The sequence below is a fragment of the Gallus gallus genome, chromosome Z, assembly GCF_016699485.2.
Source record: "Gallus gallus isolate bGalGal1 chromosome Z, bGalGal1.mat.broiler.GRCg7b, whole genome shotgun sequence".
NCBI classification, from domain to species: domain Eukaryota; kingdom Metazoa; phylum Chordata; class Aves; order Galliformes; family Phasianidae; genus Gallus; species Gallus gallus.
The window spans coordinates 27,935,913-27,951,631 of NC_052572.1; the positions used below are offsets into that span (position 1 = coordinate 27,935,913).

The 15,719-nt window shown below is 41.4% G+C and overlaps 1 protein-coding gene and 1 long non-coding RNA gene across 7 annotated transcripts in view; one reads left to right on the top strand and one right to left on the bottom strand.

The window, feature by feature from the left end:
* Window positions 1–10,934: 10,934 nt before the first annotated feature.
* On the bottom strand, window positions 10,935–12,258 carry LOC107052272. The gene is made up of 2 exons (XR_001464667.4): window positions 12,114–12,258; window positions 10,935–11,824 (listed from the first exon to the last, which is right to left on the bottom strand). It is a non-coding gene; the product is annotated as an uncharacterized LOC107052272 (long non-coding RNA).
* A 120-nt stretch (window positions 12,259–12,378) lies between these two features.
* JAK2 (Janus kinase 2) overlaps window positions 12,379–15,719 on the top strand; it is an 85,541-nt gene continuing 82,200 nt past the window's right edge. For 3 of the 6 annotated variants that reach the window (XM_046905181.1, XM_015280059.4, XM_046905182.1), the window contains exon 1: window positions 12,643–13,151. The gene's annotated coding sequence lies outside the window, so the exon portion shown is untranslated. Of the gene's footprint in view, window positions 12,535–12,642; window positions 13,152–15,719 lie in introns of those variants that run through there. The other 3 variants (XM_046905180.1, XM_015280057.4, NM_001030538.3) reach the window with 2 other exon arrangements.

Consider the following 15,719-nt stretch of genomic DNA (forward strand, 5'->3'; position numbering starts at 1 on the left):
AAGATCATCAGGTCCAAATGCCTTTTGAGCGCTGACAGGCATAGGTCACTAACCACCTCTCTAGGAATGATGCTCCAGTGTTTGACTACCCTCACAGTAAAGAAATTTTCCCTAATGAACCTCCCACAGGCAGCTCTGTGCCATTCCTTTTCTGCCATCGGTTCCCAGGAACAGACCTGGCCCCTCTCTGAGGGAGCTGCAGGGAGCACTGAGGTACCTCTCTCCCTCCTCCAGGCTGGGCAGCCCAAGTGCCCTCAGCCTCTCTCACAGAGCATGCCTTCCTGCCCTGTTACCAGCTGTGTTGCCCTCTGCATGCTTTCAAGTATCTTAATATCATTTTTATGCTATGGACCCCAGAAGTACATGCAACATTTGAGTTGAGGCTAAAGCAGTGCTAAATATAGGAGAATCACTTCTCACCATCTGGCTATGCTGTGTTTAATGCATCCCCAAATGCAGTTTTGCCCTCTTGGTGCCAAGGCGCATTGCTAGCTCATGCTGAGCCCAATGTCACCAGCAGCCCCGAGTCTGCCTGTGTCTGACCCTGCTCCATCTGATGTGCAGTACCATTCAGCAGTTTCACCACCCTTCACAGCATGAACCTGTTCATCTCGTCGTTTAACAGTCTGTCTAGAGTTATATTGTGAGAGACGACATCAAAAACCTTACTAAAATCCAGTAAGATTACATCCACTGCTTTCCCTTCATCCTCTAATTGGGTGACCTTTTCATAAAAGAAGATTAAATTACTAAGGCAGGACTTTTCTTTGATGAATCCATGTTGACCATGCCTGAGAAGAGCTTTGTTCTTTAATTGGTTTTCAATATCCTCTAGAATTATCGTCTCTGTAACTTGTCCAGGCACTGAGTTTAAACAAAAAGTCTATTTTGACTTGCAGAGTTAAAAAAATATTACAAGTAGATGGCTTTAAGATTTGAAATTTATTGTAAGAGGTGTTCATGAAAAGACATAACTGGCAGTTAAAGGAACTAGAGAATCCTATTAACTGCTTTTTTCTCTCTCTCCAGCCCCACAGGTTTAAGCAAAAAGAGTTGAACTGTTCACTCAGAAACACGAGTGAAGCACTGAGTAGAATTTTACTGTTTACAGCAATAGCATTTTCTCCGATGACCCAACTTTCAGAGATCTGCTATGAAAGAATTTGACTGATATTTTTGTTTTCACAACTATTCACTCTTCAATAAAATCCGTAGTTCATTTCCTACAACTTATATATGAAAAGGTTTATTGCTTGTATTCATGTAATGAAATTCTTGGCTTTATAGATTTATTCTTCTGTTTCAAAGTCTGTGTTTTGGAGAAATGTTTTTGTGCCTGTGGTAGATGAAAATGAAGTGGCTCTTACATTCTACAGGGAGCTGAACTAGAAAATACTGAGATCCACAGATTCTCAGCCTGTGCAATATTTTCTTCACTTTATAAGCTCTATAAACAGGTTGTGTCTCTACAAGCCTAAATCTCCCTGGCTTATTTCTGCTCCTACTCTGGTTTGGTCTTGCTTCTTTCTTGGTTGGTTAGTTTGATTTGGTTTGTTCTCAGGATTTGTTTGTGTTTCTTTGTCTATATTAGATTCTTGTTTAGACTAAACCCTGCTGCTTTTACTTGAGAAAGATTTCCTCCATGGTACATCATAAGTGCTATCTGCTATCTTTCTCTGTTAGACTGTTCTTCCTGCTTCTTTTACCTCCATGACTGTTCCTCCATCATGCAAGCTGGAAGAAGAGCCTCCACAATGCCACTGTGGGGTTTTGAGTTGCTGAATAATCTCCCTTCTCTTGACACTTCCATGGGTTTCTCTGGAGGCTGTCTCTCTGGCTACTCACCCAGCTGGTATACCCCTCTTTTGTCCAGCAATTAAATTCTAAAAATGCTGTTCACTGATCTGCTTCACTGCAAGGACTTTAATTCAGGGTTTATGAAATGGAAAAGCTACTAGATACACTGAGTTCTGTATGCCTAAATGTACCTGATGTGGAAACAAAGGGTTCTCCTCATCTCTTCCATCTCAGGAGTCTCCTTGCAAGCTTGTCATCTTGAAGTAAAGACAGTTGAGAACAAAGAAAGTGTTGTTAATTACAGAGTCTGGCCTCCTATGTGTTAGCATGTTCTTCCTCTTTCAAAAGAAATTAAAAGGTGCAGAAGAGCCTCCAGTTTTCAGCAGAAAAACTAAGACAAGGCATTTCCATTACACAGTTTTTGTAAATTTGTTCTAGTATTTAATCACTTACTGTTTAAAAAGAAGTACTTATTTCACTTGGTCTGTTCTTACAGTGCTAGAGAGTGCCTGGGATCCCTTATGTTTTCACCCTGTGAACAGCCTCAAAGTTAAAATATTTCCTCTTTGGTATCAGAAAACCTTATCAGAAAAAAGCAAGGAAAAGTAAGTCCTAGACGAATGTCCTGAGATTTAAAGTGGAACAAAAAAGCAAACTTCCAATTAGCAGAAATAAAAAATTTATTTCAGGCTATCATTAAAATGTATAGTCTCCTTTAAAAACAGTGGCACATCACATTACTAAACATACACTGGGCATATTAAGTCCAGGAGCTAGAGGTTGCACAAGAGATAATCTTGAAATCTAGCTCCACCCTTACTGAGCTGAAAGACTCAGTTCTTTCAGGACCCTCTGTGAAGAAAGCACACCTGTGTTTGCTTAGCGGTGTTGTGGGGTTTTCTCTCATCGACACTGTTTTCATTAAGGTATATACCACTGTTATTTGAAATGTTATTTCCTATACAGAAGAAATATTGGCGTATGAGAAGGAATTCTGGGGACGAACATAACTTTTTAGCTCCTTGCTTTTCAAAGGAATCAGGGCAAGGAATATGAATGAAGGAAGAAAAAAAAGGGGGGGGGGGAGAAAAAATGTCACAAAGATACAAAATACACAATGAAATAAAAGATCATAAGTGTGCTGGTGCTTCCAGTATCTCCTTATATTTAAAATAATCAAAACTACTTTAGAATACTTCTGCAACATTTTGTATGGATTAAAATAATTTGCAGCACTTGGTAGAATATTTTCGCAGCACTTGTTCATCGTAAACCAAGATATGCTGATGGTAAGGATCCAGTAGCTGTGTCTCACCCACCCTCCTCAGGACAACCCACTTCTGCTAGTGTGTTCTGCCAAATATCCAGCTCAGCAAGCTGTGAGTGTGCGTAACATCTTAGTTTCACTTTTGAGGAGAAGAAGAAAAATGGTGGTTCCAAGTAAAAGCAGCCTTCCTGGCAATCTTTTCAGCTTGCTTCCTCTGTCATTAAGTAAATGGTAGGCCCATCTGTTACCATCTTTTCTGTACAAACTGACTCACTTTTTCACAATTGTAATGGCATATTCTTTCTACTTATCAAAAATGCCTCCAGCCATGTTGCTGGTAGCTCTGGGCTTTTCATTACTGTCTGTCTCAGTTACACAGCAGCAGGGGATGCAGGAGAGCAGAAATCCAGAATAGGACTGAATCAGTTCAGAGGGGACGGCTCTCCCCTGGGGGACGCTGTGTGTCCCAGCTCCTGCCCCGGGAAAGAAAGTGCCCCAGCACGCTCCTGTGGCTCCTCTGGCCCAAGGAGCACCTGGCCCAATGCTGCTTCACACTGCATATGGTGTGCAAAAACACAGAGCAAAAACAGCTTTCCTTAATTTCTGTGGACAAGGATTACTTGTACTCCTCCCAGTAATTAGGAGAACACCTGAAATTGGTTTGGTCCTTCACAAAAGCCCCACTGCAGGAATGATATATTTGGAAAATGCTGCATGTAATGATCAAGTAGAGCTGAGTGCTGCCTCTGCCTCTGTATCTCATATGCAGCTACCCCAGCAGAGATTTTATAATCCCTCATAATCACAGAATAATGGAATGGCTTGGGTAGGAAGGGACCTTAAAGTCCATTCAGTCCCAACCCATTGCCGTGGGCATGGCTGCCACCTACTAGATCAGGTTGCCCTGGGCACCATCCAACCTAGCCTTGAACACCTCCAGGGATGGGGCACCCACAGCTTCTCTGGGCAGCTGTGCCAGTGCCTCAAAGCCCTCTGAGTAAAGAATCTCCTCCTAACAGCTGAACTAAATCTCACCTCTTTGAGGTTAAAATAATTCCCCCTTGTCCTATCACTATCAGATGATGTAAAAAGTAGTTTCCATCTAAAGTCTGCAATGAGATCTCCTCTGATGGCACATCAGGAGGGCCAGCAGCCAGAAGGAAGTGCCTCTGCCTCTAGGCAAAATCCTATGCTTTGTGTGCATGTCTCATGTGAAGGAATACTTGTCAGAACTGCTCATTCAAAAATCCTCACTCCTTCAAGAAACAGAGTTTGAGAAACAGTTTCTGGATCCAAAAATGCCCTCCCTGAGGGCTTGCACAAGTGCCTCATTTCCATTACACTACAAAAAGTAGAATGAGGAACCAGTGTTTTTCAGTGTAATAGCAGCTGGGTGCCATTCTTTGGAAATGAGAAACGAAAACCGACGAATGCTGATTTGTGACTTTAATTACAAACAAAAATAAATAAATAAAACAGCGGCCAGTGTGGCTGGAGATCAAGACTAAAGGAGAAGGAAAAGAAGAGGGACATGTTAGCTATTGTTTGTACCAAAATAATTCCAGAAAAGCAAAGAAAGTTGATAGTTAATTAAAATTATGCAGAGTTGCATAATTTTACTGCAATTTTGCAGTAAATTGCAATACTGCAATAATTTACTGCAGAGTAACCACAGTTGATTAGTTAAAGCAGGGCAAGCTGGACATGAGCTCGCAGTGTGCTCTCGTATCCCAGAAAGCCAACTCTATCCTGGGCTGCATCAAAAGAAGCGTAGCCAGTAGGTCATAGAGGTGATCCTGCCCCATTCTCTGTTCTAATGAGGCCTCACCTGGAGTACTGCGTTTGTATGTGGAGTCCTCAGGACAGGAGAGAAATGGGCCTGTTGGAATGTGTCCAGAGGAGGGCTACAAAAATGATTCAAGAGATGAAGTACCTCCTTTAGGAGGCCAAGCTGAGAGAGCTGAGGCTGTTCAACCTGGAGAAGAAAAGGCTCTGGGAAGACCTGCTAGCGGCCTTCCATTATCTAAAGGGGGGTTTTAAGGAAGAAGGCAACAGAATCTTTAGCAGGATCTGCGTGACAGGACAAGGGGAAATAGCTTCAAACTAAAAGAGGGGAGATTTAGACTGGATATCAGTAAAACGATAGTGAGGGACTGGAATGAATTGCCCAGAGAGGCGGTGTATGCTCTGCCCTTGGAGACATTCAAGGTCAGGCTGGACGGGGCTCTGAGCAACCTGATCTAGCTGTATATTCCTGTTGATTGCAGGGGAGTTAGACTAGATGACCTTCAAAGGACTCTTCCAACTCAAACAATTCTGTGATTCTACAATTCTGTTCCAATGGTGACTAGGGGAGCAGACCTTTCTCTTTAGGACTGGCTTGTCCAAGTCACTGGCTGTGAGCTTTTCTGAACCCAGAGAACGCAACGCCCAGACCCACAGCAGTAAAGAGTGTTGGAGTGTCAACTTCTTTCAAAGATCAGAAGCCTCCTCACTGCCTGTCAGCATGCTGGCTGCTCCATTTATATGTCACAGGCACCTCCAGAGACATTAAAGTCAAGATAGATACAGCAGTTATGTCTCTGAAACGTAACAGCATCTCATATAAGCTAGGATTTTTACAGTGTCTGACTTTCTCCATGTTACTTTCCCTCTGTGCCATTCTTTATTGCCTGGTGGTGTCCAGTGAGTGGGAGAGAACATAATATACTGCAGAACTTGTGGAAATTTAGCACCTGTTCTTCTGCCTGCTTTAAATGAAACTGGCCAAAAAATTCAAAAGGAAAACGTCTATGTTAAAGATGTTTAATTTTTTTGTAATTTATTTTTACTCTAAAATGTTTTGATGTTTGTCAGTTTGTCAACAGTATGTGCATTTGATACCAACACTGATTTTTAAACACCCTCCACGCTGATTTAATTTTTCAGAAATACTGATAAAGCAAAGCATCTCATACAGTGTGAGCAATTGTTACTTAGCACTTGTGAAAAATCAGCACTTTATTTCAAACTGAAATAAATTTCTGAATTTAAATTAAATTATGTGCATTGTTGTTGGTTTTTTTTTTTTCCAGGACAGTGAACCCAAAGACAATTTGCTATTGCCTTGTACTAGCAACTAGAAGTAAAACTAAGACAGAAAAGTGAAATGGGGTAGTTTTACTCTGCTGTCTAATGCTAAGATGAGAACATAAAGTGGAAAAATTAATTATCTGAAAACAAATTATATATTTTACTTTGAACTTGCTGTGAGCAATTTAAAGAATTTTAGAAATAGTTCATGAATTGTTGTTGTCCATATAATTGTGTTTATAGTAAAGGTTCTTGATCTTCAAGGTATCTGGTGGTTGATACGGAAAATGTAGGCAGTTTGGAAAAAGAACAAAACTAACCTGATTCAGTTTTATGACTTTAACTTTTATATGACGTTCAAGCAGCCTCGTTATATGTTATACACAGAAATGTACAAAAAAAAAAAAAAAAAAAAAAGTAAAAAATATCATGGTTTGATCTGTCCTAAGAGAAAATTCCACAACTTCAATAGTAAACAGTAAGAGAATTTAGTTATCCTCACTATCACCAGTTCATCCGATTGTCTTTTATCCCTTTAATTTCTAGTTGTGTGATATTCACATCCTGTCACACTAGTGAAAACAGATTAAATTACAGGAACATATTAAATAATAATAAAAACAGGATGAGAAATTACTATTTGGCTGAAATGAACTTATGTAAGCGTAAACTTTTGGAGTTTCCTGACTTTCACAGGTAAGTGCTGCCAAGTAAGTCCAGGAAGCTTTCAGATTTCAGTAATAATGCAAAGCAAATGAACCTTATTACAGATGCAGTTTGCTGAATTTTAATATCAGATCTAATGAGTTAGTAAGCATTTAAGTTCTAGAAGCCTTAATCTGAAGAGTATTTGAGAGGTTTCTACCTAATTGCCAGTAGATATCTTGAAACATTAAAAATATCTAAGATATGTATGTATGTGAACGTATTTATTTCAAATAACAGATTAATTTTCCACAAATTGATCCAAGCCCACTTGAGTCACTACGCACTCCTGAGCACTGTGCAAGATGAGAATGTATGTACTTAAGGTTTGAAAGCAGAAAGTGTAGTTTGTAAGAGGAAAGTGGGTTGTTTTCCAAGTTTGAACAATGTAAAAACATTTAAGGTGATTCTGCTTGGATATATTAAAAAAAAAAAATCCCAAACCCCCAAACCTGGTTCACCACAATTATGATACAAGAGGTTTGTAAGTTAGTAGCCATTGCTTCTTCCAAGGAATTTTCAAGTGAGACATTCTATCAGCATTCATTTTTTTCCTGGTTGTAAGTAGACCCTAAAAGGCACAACTTTAGTCCTTCATTATTATAAATACATCCTATTTCTATAACCAAAACACAAATAAAATCACAACTCACTGTGCTAAGGTTAAGTACAGAGGATATCCTGCTGTAAAGATAGGATAGTATTGGGAAAACAAAACAAAACAAAGTTAACTCTACACCAGCTGAACTTGATTATGCAGTAAAGTGAGTGTGTACAACTCAATGGAGACCTACAGTTATGGACTAGAGAAGAATCTGTGTTGCAGTCACCAGGAGTTTTAACTGCAGATACACCGAGAACACTGCAAGCTGGTGTTTGTACTATCTATGCCTTCTCCTTCAACTCAGACTGCAGTTTTAATAATCTAATTTTGTTTTGTTCTGTGTGCAGATTTTGTTGAGGAGGGACCTCAGACTTTTCTTTTGATGCTTTTTGTCACTGGATGGTGCTGGCATACATTGTCTTTTCTCTCCGGCACTTGGCAAAATGCTCTGAGTGTCACAGCGTGACAGAGTTTTGTGGTACCTTGTAATGCTTTTTATAACAAGCCACTTACCATCAGTGAACTCTATTTCAAAATTCGTTTTCAGAAAGTTCTATAGTTAGCATGATTGCTTGCCATTGCCTGCCTGCTTCCTTTTTCCACCCACACAACTCTTGGCAGCTTGTGAAGTTTTATCCTATAATGGAGATAGGAGTCCTTTAAAAGGAGTCCCCAAGCTATTACCAAACTGTGACTCAGCTGACTTGGCAAGAAATGTTTTTACTCTAATTCAGACCAGACCAAACTTTGCAGAGCCACACAACTGCCGGGTTTCAATGGGCTGGGACCATTAATAGAGAGAGCCATGGAGGTTGGTGTGGACCTCGCTTTTCACAAAAGACAATAGGCTTCAATAAAGATGAATTTAAAAATTATGTAGTCTTTCACTACTTGCATGAAACCTGACAGAAGCTATTAAAAACAACAACAGCAAAATAATTCAATTTTAAAGAAACACGTGAAAATGTTATGCACTACTGTATGGGAACTGTTGAATCACGGCCTGAACCTCTGATTGACCACCTGAGGTGAACACCGAGTCAGCTGCAGGGGCACAGGTGAACACAATTTCACCTGAGTGACCGGAAGGAGTGGAGCCAGGCTCCACCCCTCCTAGACCCCATTTAAGGGCTGACTCCAAAGGAGGAAGGATCTCTATCTAGAGATCACTCCTCTTGGAGCCCTTCAATGAGCCCAGGACATAGGTAAGCTCTTTATTTCATTACTCCCTTGTAATGTGATAATCTCTCTGGTCCTATGCCTGTGTACCTATTTACCTTACAATCTGTAGACCTGTTTGCCATACAACTACATATGGTTCATCTGTGTATATACCATCAGTACAGCAATACATCAGGTCAGCAATATGGGAACATCTCTATGTCACCTTTTTTAATCCATGTTTTATTGCCACTGCACATCCTGCATACACCAAGCTATCCTACAAAATAGAAATCTGTTAGGTGGAGCACTCTTCCTGACTGGAGTAGGCTATGAAGTGGATTTCTTCTCTGCATTATGCTCATCCCACTTGGGGATTTCTGGAGGAAATCCCAGAGAGCTGCTGGAAAGCTGTAGCTGTCTGCCAGTTTGGAGAACACTGTGGAAGGGAAATGGCACAGTTACAGACACATAGGAAGGAGGGGGGAGTATTATTTAATTTTTTATTGTTTTCTTTTAAGGAAGATCTTGCATTACTTAGTCATTGTAGCATTTATGTGCTTTCCAGTTAGTCAGTGGTGTGAAGTGATGCCTGTTCTTGCATGGTTTTTTTTTATTTTTAACTATCACTTTTCCTCTAGGATTGTTGCATATGGCTGTGCTTTGTACCTGATCAAGAACATAAGACTGCTAGAGAAGGAAGTGCCAAAGCAGTGTGTTTTTCACTAGTAGGTAAGATAGCATTTAGTGTTGGGTGAATTGCATTTTGTGTGCTTAAGGATATGATATATAAGGATATTCAAAAGTAGACTTTGCAGAAAGGCATTATGACATTTTTCTAGGTACTCTACCACACTTCACTTATCAAGACATTGCTTATAAGAGCCCAAAATTGGGCATAATACTACTGAGATAGCTTTTTTTCTTACTCTTTTTTTTTTTTTTCCTAGTGGGGATGACTTAGAGTTATGTCCTTTGAGGAGATCACCTGTATGCAAACCCATTATTTACACGTGTTCCTTTCTTTTTTTTTTGTTCAGGAAGTATTCACTCATATCACTTGAATAAATAGCTTTCAGATAATGACAATGGATACTGAACAAGCTTCTTTTAAGAGTGCTCTTTATGCTCAATAAAAAAAAAACTTATTTCTGACTAAGTTATGTTTCTCAAAAAGGCTAGGCCTACACAAATCGAGGAAGGAAAAACCATTACAACTTACGTCCTCATCTTAAAGCATTTTACATCCTGAGAGGCTCCAAAAGAAGGAGGAGTGAAATGTATACAGTTTGCCTTCATAGATTTGACTTAACTGAGTAACTTCTATGAATTAGAACAAGGCTTGAAAAGTTTTGCAATTAGATCCTCACATTGTTCTGAATAAATAATGGACATTTAATTTATTTTCAGCTGAAAATGACAAATCTAATTCCAATTCTTAGAGTTCAAGTAGTTGCAGTAAAACTGTTCTGACCATGTTTAGCTTTTGAATATGAAAATGAAACATCTATTTCCTTGTCTGCTTTCTAACTTCAGAACTTGGAACAAATAATTATAAAGAAAGTAAAATCAGGTCTCTTGCATTGATAGCAAGTTCTGTAACTTGCTTTAAAAGCAGACTAATTCTGAAGGGGAATAATTACAATAGTTGTAAAAATAAACATTTCACATGTAATTTGTTGTATTTTCATCCATTAGTTGGGGATATATTTAATAAGCTTCTCACCCAGAGCATTTTACATATCCATTTAGTTTAGAATTCTGTTTATGTCTGTGTTAGTAGACACTATACATATTTCTGTTTGACTTAGTGTGAAAAAGTGGAACCGGAGTTGTAAACAGGATGAAGCTAAATGGTATTACACTTTCTAGAAGTAAGTTGCCACACATCACAGACTGACACCATTGTACCAAAGTGTATTAACATGCAAAGGTATGCAAAGTATATACAGTTGTTTAGCAAAGACAAAAGGAAAGGGGAATGCTTGAATAAGATGGAAATTTGAGATGCTGAGTTCTTGGTGAAGATGCCTTTCAAAGGGCTTGCTAAAAATGAAGAGTAGCAGGAACACTGTTCAAAGTAACAAGCAAACCTGAATTGACTACAGGAAAAAAAAAATCAGAATAGTTTTTTCTTTCTAGAATATGCTAAATTGTATTTTATTGAAACAGGAGACAAACAAGAGTGAAAATGCCTACTGTCATTAGATAAACTGTAATGCTGGGAGTCCTAACATAGATGGGTGTTCAACAGTCTATCAGCTGATGATGTCATCTATCAGCTGATAATTCAGAAGGTTTTGATGGTTTAATCAAGCCTGACACATGTTGAAACTTAGTAAACTTAATCATTTATTTCCCATTCATTTCTGTAAGATTCTTTGCATTTTCAGTGTTCTATCAAGATTGACCTTGATGAGTAGAGTGTGGCTATGCACTGATGCACAACCAACATGTAACTCTCCTTATCTTTTAGTCTGAATACCAGTGCTCATGATATCTGGGAGGCAGTGGTACATTTTGAAGTTTGTTCCTTCCCTGTGTGTCAGAAGCTTTCAGAATGACAGCAGTAGATGCTTGTGTGATTTTCTTTTTCCCATGCTGCAGCCAGCAACAAGAGAAAGTCATTAGAAATGAAAAGCAAACTTTTACAAAATATATTACCACAGATACTTTCAGTGAGATCAGGAGCTGTACATACTAGAAGAAAACAAGTTTTAATCACTTCTAATCCACAACCACCAAGTATCCTGTAAGTTGCATATTTAAGGAAACCAAATATGCAAAGTAATGTGAACAGAGTTAAAATCCAGTTCTGAATTTCCCCAGGTTTCTGTAAGAAGATGCTACATGACATAGGCGACACTTTTCTTCTGCTTAAGTGCAAATAAACAATATATACCAGAGATGACAGTAATAAGCTCATCCTTAAAGAACAGCATCTTCTTTGACAGTGCCACATGATGTTGGCAGTCAGGTAACATCTTGCTTTGGAGTGAAGAGTACATCTGTTGGTGGATTATGTCTGATCAAATTGCCTGTTCTTCTCTGCCACCCGTTCCTCTAACTGTTTCCTGTAAAAGGACTTCACGATTTTGTGGATCAAGTCCTCTGGTGCTGGCGTTCTTCCTTCTATCCCGAACTCATCATCTCCTCACCGACACTGGCTCCTCCTGCCTGCATGCCCAAGCAGACAGCCTTGCTCACCTATCCCAGAGCTGAAATGAAGCACCAAGCACATTTGCTTCGCGTGGGTAAGAAATAAAGGTATGAAGTTACTATACTAGTTACAGGAAACATTTTAAAAGCCTTTTTTTCAGAGTTGTACTTCTTATTGCGAACTAAGACAGAAACAGCAGGCACAGACGCCGCCTTAGAGAAGGTGCCTCTGCCTTTGCCCGCTACCATTTCTGCCTGCTGATCGGAGGCCCCGCGCTTCACTTTCTTCCCGTTTTTTCCCCACCGGGGAGGCAAAACGGAAACCCGTAAGAGACACAAACCACCCACCCCACGCAAGGCCTTCCCTGAGGCGTCTAACAGCCGCGTGGGGCCGGCCCCGCTCCTCGCTCCCCACGGCACCGCCGCCCGCCGAGGGCAGGGCAACACGACCGCCCCGGTGCAACGGTCGCCACCACCAACCCCTCCCCACGTCGTTTAGTAGCTGCGTGATGACGCAGCCAGCGGGAGTCCCGCGGCCCCCGCTCCTCCCCGCGCGAGCGGCTGCTCCCGCCCCCCGCCGCTCCCCGGCACGGCGGTGAGGGAGGGAGGAAAAGGGGGGGAAGGAGGCGGGGCGGCTGTGCTGTGGCAGCGGGTAAAGCGCGGCTCGGCAACACGCCGCCGTGCTGCCTGCTCCGGTAGCGTGCATGGAGAGGGCGCGGGTGCTGAGGGGAAGCCGCCAGCTCGCGCTGCTTCGCCGAGCTCCCGCGGGGTGAGTGGGGTAGCACCGCTCGCCCCGGCGGCGACTTGTCTGCTGGCCGCAGGGGTCGAGGGTGGGGGGGGGGGAGGGGGGGGCGGGGAGGGCGATGGGTAGGGGGTGGGAAGGACGGCGGGTCGGGGAGGGGCTGCGCCTCTGCCTCGGGGGTCTCCGCTCCGTCCTGCCACACGGGGCTCCGCTCAGGGCCAGCGCGATGGGGCAACGCTGAACGGCGCGGGGCGGCGGGGCGCGGGGCGGGTACCCCGAGTAGGCCCTGCGCAGAGAGGGGGGACAGGAGGGCTCCCTGGGCGCGGAGGCCTTTCTGTCTGGCAGTGTGGTGCCGGCCGTCCCGACCGCGGGGCGAGGCAGCGGGAAGTCCGCCGTCTCTCTTCGGGCCGCCGCGCCTCGGCGAAACTGTTGGGTTTTGCCGGAGTACTTCCTCGAGAATAGTGGCGTTGAAAGATACTCGCTGCAAGAGGAAGGAACGCCGCGGGGGCTTTGGGGCTCTTCGTTGTCAGCCCGTATTCAAGTTGTTCCTGGGACCCTTACCTGCGTGTTACGAATTACTGGATTTCATTTAGTTCCACGGGATGAAGTTGTTATTGCTGTTATCATGAAGAAAACAATTGCGGGTAAAACTTCAGGTTGTTTTTGTTTGCTTTCGGTACAGCTGAAGTCTTAACAAGTCTAATGCTAACCTGATTGGCTGTGTCTTCAAATTCCCTTTTCTCTAACCTGTGTGACGAGGCAGAAAGTAACACCTGGCTTTAATACTTGTTACCCATGAGACATAGGCTGTTCCCTCTGGTTGTTTGTCAGGAAGAAATGTAATGGGGAAGATGTGGAAGTCGCTGAAAGTGTCAGGTGTAGCTTTGTAGGGGAGGTCAACTCCTGACATTCCTGCCCTGTATGCTCCCCCGTTTGCCATCTCTCTCCACTATTTTTCTTGTTAATCAAAATTAACAGATATGCAGTTCAGAAGAGATAGGAAATATTTCTAAATTTTGTGTTTTATGAAAAATCGATATTGACAGGAGTCTGTAGGGGGATTGTGGGCATGTTGAAAAGTGTAGTTTGGTTTGATTGTGCAGAGTACCTGCTTTTTTTCTTTGCCATGCTCAGTCTATATGGTCACTGATACAGGGTAACAGCAGTGATGTGCTTCAGGCCTTTCTATGTTTCTTGTCCAGGGACCATAATATGAAGGCTTGGGGATAGCAACATTGTTTCTACCATCTTCTGCTTGAAAATGTGAGTCCCAAGAGACTCCAGCAGTATAAATATCACATTCTGTGCTTAATAACTGTAGTGTTACAGTGTGAAATAGTAATGCCTATAAACAGTTGTCTACTTTCCAGAAAAGCCTAAAATCTAAGCTATTTATAAGAGCTTTTTCACTTTTCTAAATATTAGTGACTTCCTGATGTCACTGGGAAGTACTAATCCCTTCTAGGAGGGGAAATTTAATGAGCAAGAAGTTTGCAGAATACAGAAAGTGGTTCATCATCTTGTTGACTAGAACTGCAAAATGGAAAATGAAAGGAGGTTGCTGCTGCCTCTCACATGCATCTGTTCAGCCTGGTGATTGGACTGATAATAACCATTTCCAAATGATGTGGTGCTGATGTTGTACATGACCACAGAGTATGACTAAAGCAAATGTCATTGCCATCTTGTACTGGCAGTGGTATTCTCTTGCCCAAACTTTAAGAACAGTGGTTACTGAACAGGGTTGTGTCTTCTAACATTGGTGTCTTCATTGAAGTTCTGGAACATTTTTACTGTATGACCTAAAGTAAACAAAAAGCTTAGAGGAAACATTTACAGTTACAAGAAATACTTCAGAAACTTGGCTGAAAGACCCTCAAGAGGGAAATAAGATGAATATGTATACAGTAATACTAAACAAACACATCAGCTAAGTGGTGTTGACATGTACCTAAAAGGCAACTAATGTCAGAAGTTAGAAAACTTTGCTTAAGAGGCAGGGTAAAATAATTATTCACAAAACAGCTAAAATATATTTACTTTAATAGAATTTGGGGAAAAAAAAACATTTTACACAGAAGACAACACAACCTTGTGGCTTTTTAAAATAAACTTAACTGCAGCTTTGAAGAGGAGGTTTAACTAGATGAGACTGCCCAAGATACCTTTCAACCTGAATTACCCTATCCTAGTGGTACTGCGCTATTACAAGTTAGCAGTTTTGTTTTAAAGATCCTATTTCTGCCACTCCCTCATTTTTACCAAGCCTTGCATGCAAAGATTAACAGTGTAATTAGGCAATACATAGTTGTATTTTTTCCATTTAACTCAATAGAATGCTATTAAAAGTCACTTGCCCTGGCTGCGCACTAATTTCAGTGGGTTCTGTATGAATTCATGCATCCACCCACAGGGTGCTCAGCGTGAGCCCAGTGAGATGACTAATATGAGTGAGACTAGCAAGATCTGAGTCAACATTTGAGCTCAGGCTTGTATTGGTATTTCTCTAATGTATTTCTGAAGTGATTTATATATCAGAATGTAAATGAGGAGCTCTCCTGAATTTCTGGATATGAGGTTTTGTTAACTACTCCATATAGTAATTCTCTCCCTATGGAGGCTTAGAAAAACAAAATGAAAACAAGTATATAGTATGAACTTTCCTTATGGTAGTTCTTCTTGAAGAACTGTAATCAATTCTATTAGGTATGTGCATATAGGTGCTATTTTTGCTCAATTGCTCTGCTGATCTACAGAGTACGTTATATCTGTCACTTAAGTGACTGCTGGAATACAGCAAGTGCTACAGGATATGAGTGTAAGGTATCTTGTCTCTGTCATTCACAACTTGTCCAATGCTGAAAGAAAAAGGGTGATGCCACCCTCTGCCACCAACACTTTGGTTGGGCAGCACTGAGCACAGAGAGATCGGATTCACGTGGACAAAGACAAAATCCTCTTGTGTTATTGTGGGTATTGAGTACAGCTGATGTGAAGTTTTAAAGTAATTCCTAGCTTTATTTCTGTCTTGTTGATCTGTACTAGAAAGCAGTTTTCTTTGGAGGAAAACGTGAGTACATCTTGAGTAGACAAGTAGAATGATCTGCCTATAAGGTAACTGTCTTTGTAATTTTGGTTATGCTGTCATTGTATTACACACTCAAACATGAATATTTAAATTTGACTTCGGGGGTGGGGGGAAGAAAATCCTG